We start from the raw sequence: 10,483 nt of genomic DNA on the forward strand, positions 1-10,483 counted from the left end.
CTCTCATTCACTCCCCCACCCCCAGTCGTATGTTTTTTTTTCTTTCCTATGTTTTTTATTCATCAAAATAATAAATCTGTATTTTTTTTTTTTTAATGCCAAAAGGTGTAGAATGGGGGAGTGAGTTCTCTGGCTCCACCCTCCACAATTTGCAGTTCACTCTCTCAGCTCTTCTAGTAGTTGCTTTTCTGTAACTAAGTAATATGCTTTGCTGCTGTTTCTTGATATATCGCATCTTGATGTTACCTGTTTACTTTGTTATGACACTAGGATTTAGCTCTTGTATCCCACCTCCTCTCCTCCCTCCCTCATGCTCCCGCTATAGTTAAGATCCCATTTGCTCTGTTGCCTGCATGACTGGTGAGGCTGAGCATCTTCTAAAATGTTTATTTACCATTTGGATTGTGTGTGTGTGTGTGTGTGTGTGTGTGTGTAAAATGTGCTTGATCAAAACCTTTTGCCCATTTGTTCATTGGGTTATCTTTTTATTATTTGTTTGTAATAGATCTTTATATATTCTAGATAGACGTTCTTTGTCAGCTACATGTGTTGCTAATATTTCCTTTCCCTTGTTCTATGACTTATCTTGTCATTCCCTTTATAGCTTTTTTTTTTTTTAAATTAACAGAAGTTCTTAACTTTTAGTCAAATTTATCACTTTTTCTTTATGGTTAGTTTTTTAGGTGTGTATCTTGTTAAAGAAATACTTTCATACCCTCAGGTCATGATGATAATCTATATTATCTTCTGAATACTTCATATTTTTATCTTTTATATTTATTTATTTTTAAAAATTTTATTGGAGTATAGTTGCTTTACAATGTTGTGGTAGTTTCTACTGTACAGCAAAGTGAATCAGCTATACGTATACATATATCCCCTCTTTTTTGGATTTCTTGCCCATTTAGGTCAACACAGAGCATTGATACCTTTTATATTTAGGTCTATAATTCACTTGGAGTTGATTTTTGTGTATGGTGTGAGTTAGGGGTCTATTTCTATGTTTTTCCATATGGACATGCAATTGTCCCAGTCCAGTTATTGAAAAGAACACACATTGTCTACTGTAGTGCCAGTTGTATCGTAAGTCAGGTGTCCATATATGTGTGGGTCTGGACTCTCTTTTCTTTTCCATTGATCTGTGTGTTCTATCCTTGTACCAGTACTATGGTGTTAAGTACTGTCACTTTCTAAAGTATCTTGATATCAGTCAAGTGGGTCCTTCCAACTTGTTTCTTCTTTTTTAAGAGTATTATGGCTATTTTTGGTCATTTGTATTTGCCCATAAAAATTTTAAAACCAGCTAGTCAAATTCTGCACATTCACACTTGTGTGTTTTTGTGCACACATGTGCATACACACATGTACACACATGAAATCACCACCAACAAAAACAGTGTAAAATCCCCACATGTTGAATTACTCATTGAGATTGCTTTGGCTAAAATCAGTGTAATGAGAATTGACATCTGAGTCGTCTAACCCATGAACATGGTATATCTGTCCATTTATTTAGGATTATTACTTTTCAGCTTTTATTCCTCTCTGTGTATTTTTATAGCTTCTTTGCGTGGATTTTAGTATGTATTATTTTGGTTATCATGCATTTCAAGTGTTTTCTAATCTGTGTTATTTTTTTTTTGACCCATGGATTATTTAGAAATGCATTTCTTAAATTCTGAACAAATAAGAATTATCTTTTGGAGATTGATTTCTAACATAAATTCATTATGATCAAAGAGCACATACTTGATGTTCTTTGTCCTATGAAATTTATTAAGACTTGCTTTATGAACCCAGCGTGTGGTCAGTTTCTGCAACTGTTGTGTGTGTGCTTGAAAATCACATCTATTCTCTAGTAGTGGAGTACAGTATTTTTAGGTCAAGTTTGTAAAATTTTTACATTTTTAGTGATATTTTTGTCTACTTTGGTTTATTGGTTGTGGAGAGAAATGTTTTAAAATATCAGCCTATGATTATAGATTTCTCTAAATTTATCCTTTTAGTTATATGATATTTTTCTTTATATATTTTGAGACAACATTATTAGACTGAGGTGTATAATAGGTCTTGAAAAATATCCCTGTTGTCACTATAAAGTGACCCTCTGTATCTCTAAAAATGCTTTTTGCCTGGTACTAATACAGCTACTTTATCTCACTTTGGGTTGGTATTTACATGGTATAACCTTTACAATCCTTTTATTTTCAGTCTTTCTGTATCAGAGGTATTTGTTGTAAACAGCATAGTTGATTTTTTCTTAATCTAGTTTCTTTGCCTTTTAGCTATTGCATTTAGCCCATTTGTATTTACTGTAATTACTGATGTGTTTGTATTTAAGCTACTCTGGTTTGCTTTCTATTTTATTCTATTTTTCTCTCTTTCTTTTGGATTGATTGTTTTATATAGTTCAATGTTTATCTTTTTCTAGTTTAAAAGTTTTTAATTCTTTTTTTTCTATTCTGTTAATAGTGCCCTGGGAAATTACAGCATGCATCCTAGACTGAGGAAAATCTAATGTTTTTCAGACCTTTACCCCCTTCCCAGATAATACAGGACCACTCAGCACCCCCCAATTTATATGCTGTTGTTGTTATATATTTTTACAACTCTGTAAGATGTTATTATCATAGTTCTGTAACGTCAGTGTTCATTTAGATCTATCCACATATTTACTACTTTCCTGCCTTTCACCCCTTCTTATAGCTTTGTCTGTCCACCTGGGATCATTTTCCTTCGGCCTGAAGTCCTTCTTTTAGAATTTCCTTTAAAGTGGGTTCATGGGTGAGGAACCATCTTCTGAGTTTGTTTGAAAATGTATGCCTGATTCCAGCATTTTGTTGTGATAGCTACAGGATCTCATTGTTTTAATATGTATACTTTGACTTAATTCTAGTATTTCCAGCATGGTATCTGCACCGTCTGCATCTGGTATCCTCCATGCCAGAGTGTCTCTACTTTACCCTTTTTGTTGGATGGATTTGGGACATAATCTGGAAGGAGAATCAGCAAGACTTGGTGACACTTCAGAGGCGGGAGAATAAAAAAGAAACAGCATCACAGGTGACTCCCAGGTTTCTGACCTGAGCAACTAGCTGGATGGAGATATTCCCACATTTATTGAGAAAGGGAATAATTTCAAAGGAGAATATAGTCAGATGAATATGTTCATAAGCTTCATCATTTGCCTATTGTCACCAGTCACTGACTCTGAATTGTCAGAGTCAATGGATGCTTTGCAGTTCTCATCATATTAAAACTCAGTTCAACAGATCTCATCACTTCCTCCTTACCATAACACTTTTTTCTTTCAAGATAGTACCTCCTCTTGGTTTTTTTTCACGTCCTCCTGGCTCCTCCTCCTTATTCTCTGTTGTTACTCCCTCTTCTACACAACTTTTAAACGTTGGAGTTCTCCTGGACATTCCAGAGCTCAGGCTCTCTCTTCTCACTCTACATTTTCTCTCTAAAGAATCTCACCCATTTATTCCTTTATTCGTTTATTCATTCAATGTTTATTGAACACCTTTTATGTCCCAGACACTATTCTGGGCCCGTGGAATGACAGGGAATCCTGTAGGGAGGCTATTGGCATCATCCAGGCAGGAGATGACAGTGGCCTGGGCCAGGCTGGTAGCCGTGGAGATGGGAGATGAAGTTGTATTCTGGGTATTCTTAAGGCTTTAAACATCATCTGTTCACCTTTGTCTACCAGATTTAACCTCTAGACAGACCTCTCTTCTGAGTCTTAGGCGTATGTCTCTGACACCCTGCTTAACAGGGTGCTTGAATATCTTACTGACATCCCAAACCTAGGATGTCCAAAGTTAAGCTATTAATATCTCTGCAAAATTCTCCCCTGTCTTTTTCAGTAAATGTGGGAATATCTCCATCCATCTAGTTGCTCAGGTCAGAAACCTGGGAGTCACTCATGATGCTGTTTTTTTATTCTCCTGCATCTAAAGTGTCACCAAGTCTTGTTGATTCTCCCTCTAGAATACGTCCCAAATCCACCCATTTCCCTTCATCCCCATTGCTACCATCCAGTCCATACTCTCCTCACCCCTGGCCTGGATGTCAGCAGTAGCTTCCTAACTCATCTTTCAGTTTCTGGTTTTGTTGTGTTGCGGTGATATTTATTCCCCATCCATTCAGTGCAGTCTTTTAAAACCAAAATAGGGTCATTCCTCTCTGCCTCTTGACTCTCCCTGCCCCACACCATCCCTCATAAACATGCCCATTTACAAAACCTCCAAGCCTGTCCATTGTCCTTAGAATAAATCCACAGGCTCCAGCACATCCTGAGAGGTCCTGTATGGTCTTGCCCCACCTGCCTCTTCATTTACCTCCAGACCGGTCTTCCTTTTTTATTTTTTCTTTTGCCCTTCCCAGGTACATGGGGAGTTTCTTGCCTTGTGGGAGGTCTGAGGTCTTCTGCCAGCGTTCAGTAGGTGTTCTGTAGGAGTTGTTCCACATGGAGATGTATTTCTGATGTATTTGTGGGGAGGAAGGTGATCTCCGCGTCTTACTCTTCCGCCATCTTGAAGCTCCTCCTGGCCTCCCTTTTTTAGCGTTCCCCAGAGACTCTTTGTTTTCTGTGTCTCGGATCTGTCTTAACTTCTCACCTCAAGGCAGTCGTTATGCTCATCTCTCAGCCTGGACTCTCTCCCCTGGCGCAGTCCTCCTCGTCTCCAGGTCCACCTTCCTCGTCTCTTCCTCAGGGAAGCCTTGCCGGTTGACCCCTCCTAGAATCTGCTCTGTTCCTTCAGCTTATCACAGTCTGTAATTGAATGAATATTTGTGCATTTATGTCTTAATTACCCTCTAGACCAAGGCCCATAATGGCTGGGACCATTTTTTCTGTTTTTCACCTAAGTATAATATGCCACTGTCAGGTGCATAGTAAATGTCCAATAAATATTTCTTAGATGGGTAGGTGACTGAGTAAAACAGTGAACAAATGAATGAAAAAACAGCAGCTTGAGGAAGTTGTGTGTGTGTGTGTGTGTGTGTGTGTGTGTGTGTGATGGGTGAGGGGTGGTTCAAAGCACAGGAGAAATTTCTCCCACGGGTTTGATGATTCTCTTGTGAATTGAATAAGCTTGGTTTGGCAGTGATAACTATTTCAGCTTGGTTTGGTTTAACCCCTTCTCCTAATAACTTACACCAATCGAGCTTTCATTGGACTTTAATTTCGGTATTTTGTGTTAAAAAGCAATAGATGTTTTGGATATGCCTAGACTAGGAATCAGCGCAGATAGTAAACGTCAGTTAACAAAAATACCTCCGTTCTCTGATCACCCTGGATTGACTGGCTGTGTCCGTGTACTCACGCATCCTCCACGGGGCGGGGTGGGTGGGGGTGAGGGCTCGTGTTACCTTAGGGTAGCAGTCCTTGTTCCCCATGGGCCGTCTGTGGTTTGGACCCTATGAAAGACTTCCTCTTTACTTGGGGATTAGGAATTTCAAGGTGGCATATCAGGGCAAACTAAGCTGAAAACTCTCCCAGGCTAAGAACAGGGCTAGAAGGCTTACTGTCCCATTTCTTGGAGGTGGCTTCTAGAGACCGACTGGGATTTCTGGTTCCAGGGAAAAGACAACATCTCAAAGGGGTACTTAACCGCAGAGGACGGCGCTCCACGACGGCTGCTGCGTCAGGGACACAAGACCAGCTGTTCACTCGCCGGCTCCCTTGCGGAGACCCGCAGTAATGACACAGTAGCAGATGCCATCGGAAAATTCCAGCTCCGCTACCACAGGGTCCATTTCTTATTTGTCATTTATTGTGGCAAGTGGGATTTTTTATTGTTGTTGTTTCCAAATAGAAACAGCTGAACTTTATTTGAAATGTTTTCCCTTGATTCTTTTTTGATCTATGTTTTGATCAGTTGTCCTTGATGTGGTGGTTTTTCTTTTATATTGTTTTTATTGGAGGGGGAGGGGACAGGGATAGGATGAGAGTCTAAACAGGGTTGGGGTTTTTTCCTGTTCTTTCTTTTTCTTCCTTTCTCTTTCCTTCTTTCTTTTTTTTATTGAAAGGCCTCATGTGTAAGTTTTACTTGTGTACAGAAATGTAACTGTTTATAGGAATAATAACCAAACAGCATTTCCCCAGTAATGTCGTGTTCGGGAAGTATGGCATAGTGGCAAAACCATCAGTTCTGAGGCGAGACAGATGCAGATTCTGCCACTTCTTAACCTCTAAACACTTCACTTAACCTCTGTTGTGAGTTGTAGCTTATTTATCTAAAATGGGACCTGTCCCCGCAGGGTTATGGTGAATGTGAAATGTCGTCATGTTTGCAAAGTGCTCAGCCTATAGTTTCTCAACAAGTAGATGTTCTTGTACAAATATCCTATTACAGCTGTTAATGCCTAGGAGAAAGGTATATTTTCATCTGTGATTGCACTGTGAGTCAGTGGTAAAACTGAAATAATAATGATAATAATATCACAGGACAGAAGAGAGAGTCCTCAAACAGATTGACACATGCACAACAAAGGCGCCCCTGTAGCTGAGCAGAAAAGGATGGTCTCTTTCCATGAATGGTGCTAGACCAATTTAGTATCCGTAGGGGAAGAAAAGCCTACCGCCCCTGCCTCATCCCATTTACGAACATTAATTCAAGATGAATCATAGACCTTAATGTGAAAGGGAAAACACAAGAGCTTCTAGAAGGAATCGTAAGAGAATATGGTTATTGTCTTAGAAGAGGCAAAGATTTCATAAACAAGACATCAAAATTATAACCGAAAAGCGCTAACTATAAGAGAAAGACTTTGAAAAGGTTTTTGCATTGTATATATCTGACAAAGGACTCATACTCATAATATATAAAGGACTCCTGCAAAATAATAAAGAAAAGGTAATTCAGTTTTTAAGAATGGACAAAAGACCCATGGCATTTCACAAAAGAGGAAATGCAGATGGCCAGTAAATGTATGAAAAGAGCTCAACATCATCATTCATCAGGGAAGTGCCAATTTAACCCACAGTAAGGCGCCCACCAGAATGGCTAATAAGAGGACTGACAGCACCAAGTGACAGCAAGGACGTGGAGCAGCCTGAACTTTAATAAACTGATGGTGGCGATGTCAGCTGGAAAAATCCCCTTGGAGGACTTTGTCAGTGTCTGCTAACACCACGTGTCCACCAGCCCTGTGAGCCGGCAGTTGCACCCCTAGCTGTACCCCCAGGAGAAATGCATACACATATCTGTCCGAAGAGGCGTGCAGGAGCCTTCCTAGTCACATTATTTATAATAGCCCCAAAGTGGAAACATCCGAAATAGTCATCAGTAGTAGAACAGAAGTTGTGGAATGTTCATTCCGTGGAACAATACACAGCGGTAAAGAATGAACGGCTCTGTGTAACAAATGGATTAATCTCACTAACATAGTTTTCAGCTAAAGAAGCCAGATTCAAAAAGAATATACACTGTATGATTCCATTTACACGAAGTTTAAGAGCGGGCAGAATTAATCTGTGGCGATAGCAGTCAGAATAGTGGTTACCTTGGGGGGTAGGAGGGCGGCTGTTGATAGGGAAGGGGTACTTGGAGGCCTTCCAGGGTGCCGGGCACACTCTGCATCTTGATCTGGGTGGGGCTGTGTGATGTGTATGTGTGAGAAAACCCGTCAGGATGTTGTACACGTAGGACGTGGGCGTTCTGTTACTCCTCACATTAAAATTTTAAAAATCATTGAGTTATTTCTAGGTGCCAAACCCTATGCTATACCCTTTACATTCATTATCTTGCACAATTTTTTTTTTAATAAGCCTCTTTGTTGGGAACTGTTATTTTACAGAGGAGAAAAGTAAAGCTCAGAGAGTTGGTTCCCTGACTGCGGCTGGTCCGGGCTCTCCCAGCTCGTGAGTGGCCGGACCAAGGCGCGAGCCCAGGGTGGTCTAGTTCAAGTGTCTGGACTTCCTTGCGGGCGCTTCCTTCACTCCCCCACAGTGTTTCTTCCAGGCTCCCTTTCTTGGGGGACACGTGGGCATTCAGATGGGTTGGGTGCAGTCTTGAGTTAATTAATCCTGTTGCGTCTAGCACGTGATACCCACTCACTGCTTTGGCCTCAGGTAATAATCGAGGTAGATACCTAAGCCCTGAGGTGGTAGCTACCTAAGCCCTGAGGTGGTAGCCGCCTTGGAAAACAGGTACCTCTGCCACAGCCAACTCCTTCCTCTTCTAAGACTTGAGCATGCGTGTCTTCCTCCTGGAATTTTTCCACAGTCGCCCTTAACTGAACCTGAGTCCCTCATCTTGGTCTTCTGCGGATCCGTTGTGTTACCCTGCCACTCTGTGAACATAGCACATGGAAACACCTGGATACGTAACTCTTCCCCTCTAAAAAAGTCTGTCCTAGGCGGGATCTGTGTCATATTGCACACCCCACAGTGGACCCTGTGTGTTACCACAATGTGTTCCAAAGCATATTTTTTTCTGTAGTATCTTAAATAGCTGTTATATGAGGGAAGGCTTCTAAATAATACGTATATGTAGGACCTGTGTTTAAGCAGGTGTCTCTCTCGCAGGGCACCACGGAATCTTTACTGTTCTCATGTGCATTTTGGAAACTCTGGACTGCAGTGCCACATCTTGGGGAATGCAGGAATTTAGTATAAACATGGAGACACGTTCCATTCTGTACTTTTTCTTCATGAGGAGTCTAGCTTGTGACTGTGCCTGCCAAGCAGCCGCCAGAGGGAGGCGTTCAGGGAAATGCCTTAAACGTTTCAGAATGGCACAGCTGGCTAAACTTGATGTTGTTTATAAAAGCCATCAGTGAATTTCCACACCGGAGAAGTACTTGTGCGGTGTGCGCAAAATGATACGTTTCTGCTTTTAATGTCTTCCTGTGCCCATCCGAATGTTCAAAGCAGAAATCTTTCTGCTGAAATCAGTCTTTCCTCCTCCGGAGGGGAAGGACTGTCTTCTATTGACTTCTGTGTCCCCAGCATTAAACAGCTGGTGAACTTTCAGTGATCATTTGTTCAGTTGTTGAGCTGACATTAATTAAAACTAGAAAACCTCTTAATGCTGTTTGGCTTTCAAAAGGTAAACTTCGGGTTTGGCTTCCCAGTGATTTAATTTGGTTTTTTAAAGCCTCTCATTGATTCTCTTACCCCTCACCTAGTATGATTGAAGATGTGCAGACCCAGTCTTTCTCCCCATCCACGGCAAACAAGTGCGCACACGACTTCGCAGGTTCGCGGAGGCCTCCCTGGGACCCTGTGTGAAGCAAGTCACTGAGGGGCTATGGGTGGGCGATGCTCAGGTGCCACTCCCAGGCTGATGAGAGTGTAACACGCTGCCACCCTGCACCCCACACACACTCACACAGATGCAGGCCAAGGCGTCATCAAAATAGACCCGTTCAGGGACTTCCCTGGTGGTGCAGTGGTTAAGAATCCGCCTGCCAATGCAGGGGACACGGGTTCGAGGCCTGGTCCGGGAAGAACCCACATGCCACGGAGCAACTAAGCCCGTGCGCTACAACTACTGAGCCTGAGCTCTAGAGCCCGCATGCCACAACTACTGAGCCTGCGTGCCACAGCTACTGCAGCCCGAGCGCCTGGAGCCCGTGCTCTGCAACAAGAGAAGCCACTGCAATGAGAAGCCCGCGGACCGCAACGAAGAGTAGCCCCCGATCGCCGCAACTACAGAAAGCCAGCGCGCAGCAACGAAGACCCAACACAGCCAAAAAAATTTTTTTTTTTTTTTGCGGTACGTGGGCCTCTCACTGTTGTGGCCTCTCCCGTTGCGGAGCACAGGCTCCGGACGCGCAGGCTCAGCGGCCATGACTCACGGGCCCAGCCGCTCTGCGGCGTGTGGGATCCTCCCAGACGGGGGCACGAACCCGTGTCCCCTGCATCGGCAGGCGGGCTCTCAACCACTGCGCCACCAGGGAAGCCCCAGCCAAAAATTTTTTTAAAAAGACTCAAAAGAGCACAAACCTGATGGATTTGAGTGTATAAATAAATAAACAAACCTGTTCAGAATGAAAGAAGGAAGAAGGCCTGTTTTATGTAGCTTCTATGGTATCCTAGCAACTTGTTCCCCAGGGCTCAAAGCCGAAAGTTGGAGGAGTGGGATGTCATATCTTGCATGAAGCTCTCACGAAAGTGGACTCATTGTTTCCTAGTTCAGGTGTTTTGGCAAATAGTCCCAACTATTTTAAAACGGGACTAAAATACTTCCGGTTGTACTCCTTCAGATGGTGTCTGCTTAGCTCTTCGTTGTGTGCTTCTCGTTTTCTTACATCCCTCAGATCATAGTGGCTAGAAATGAAAACTATTGTCAGCACGCTGACACGTTCGCATGTGAAGACTGCCGAGCCGCATGTGTCTCCTACGCACGCGGAGAGGCCAGAGTGCGTGGTGTGCGCACCCGCCCGCTGACCTCACGCCTGCGCACCCGCCCGCTGACCTCACGCCTGCGCACCCGCCCGCTGACCTCGTTGGTCTTGCCAAGCCTGC

The 10,483-nt window shown here is 42.7% G+C and overlaps 1 protein-coding gene and 1 long non-coding RNA gene across 3 annotated transcripts in view; both read left to right on the forward strand.

The window, feature by feature from the left end:
• ATXN10 (ataxin 10) overlaps window positions 1-10,483 on the forward strand; it is a 164,193-nt gene that overhangs the window by 134,344 nt on the left and 19,366 nt on the right. The gene's annotated exons all lie outside the window — the stretch shown is intronic.
• The window catches only part of LOC114486448 (uncharacterized), a 13,677-nt gene continuing 3,983 nt past the window's right edge, over window positions 790-10,483 (forward strand). Inside the window, exons 1-2 of one of the 2 annotated variants that reach the window (XR_008617603.1) lie at window positions 790-2,784; window positions 2,897-3,063. This is a non-coding gene — a long non-coding RNA (uncharacterized lncRNA). Of the gene's footprint in view, window positions 3,064-10,483 lie in introns of both variants that reach the window. The other variant, XR_003680175.2, reaches the window with a different exon arrangement.

Source organism: Physeter macrocephalus, chromosome 6, assembly GCF_002837175.3.
Source record: "Physeter macrocephalus isolate SW-GA chromosome 6, ASM283717v5, whole genome shotgun sequence".
In the NCBI taxonomy this organism is placed as follows: domain Eukaryota; kingdom Metazoa; phylum Chordata; class Mammalia; order Artiodactyla; family Physeteridae; genus Physeter; species Physeter macrocephalus.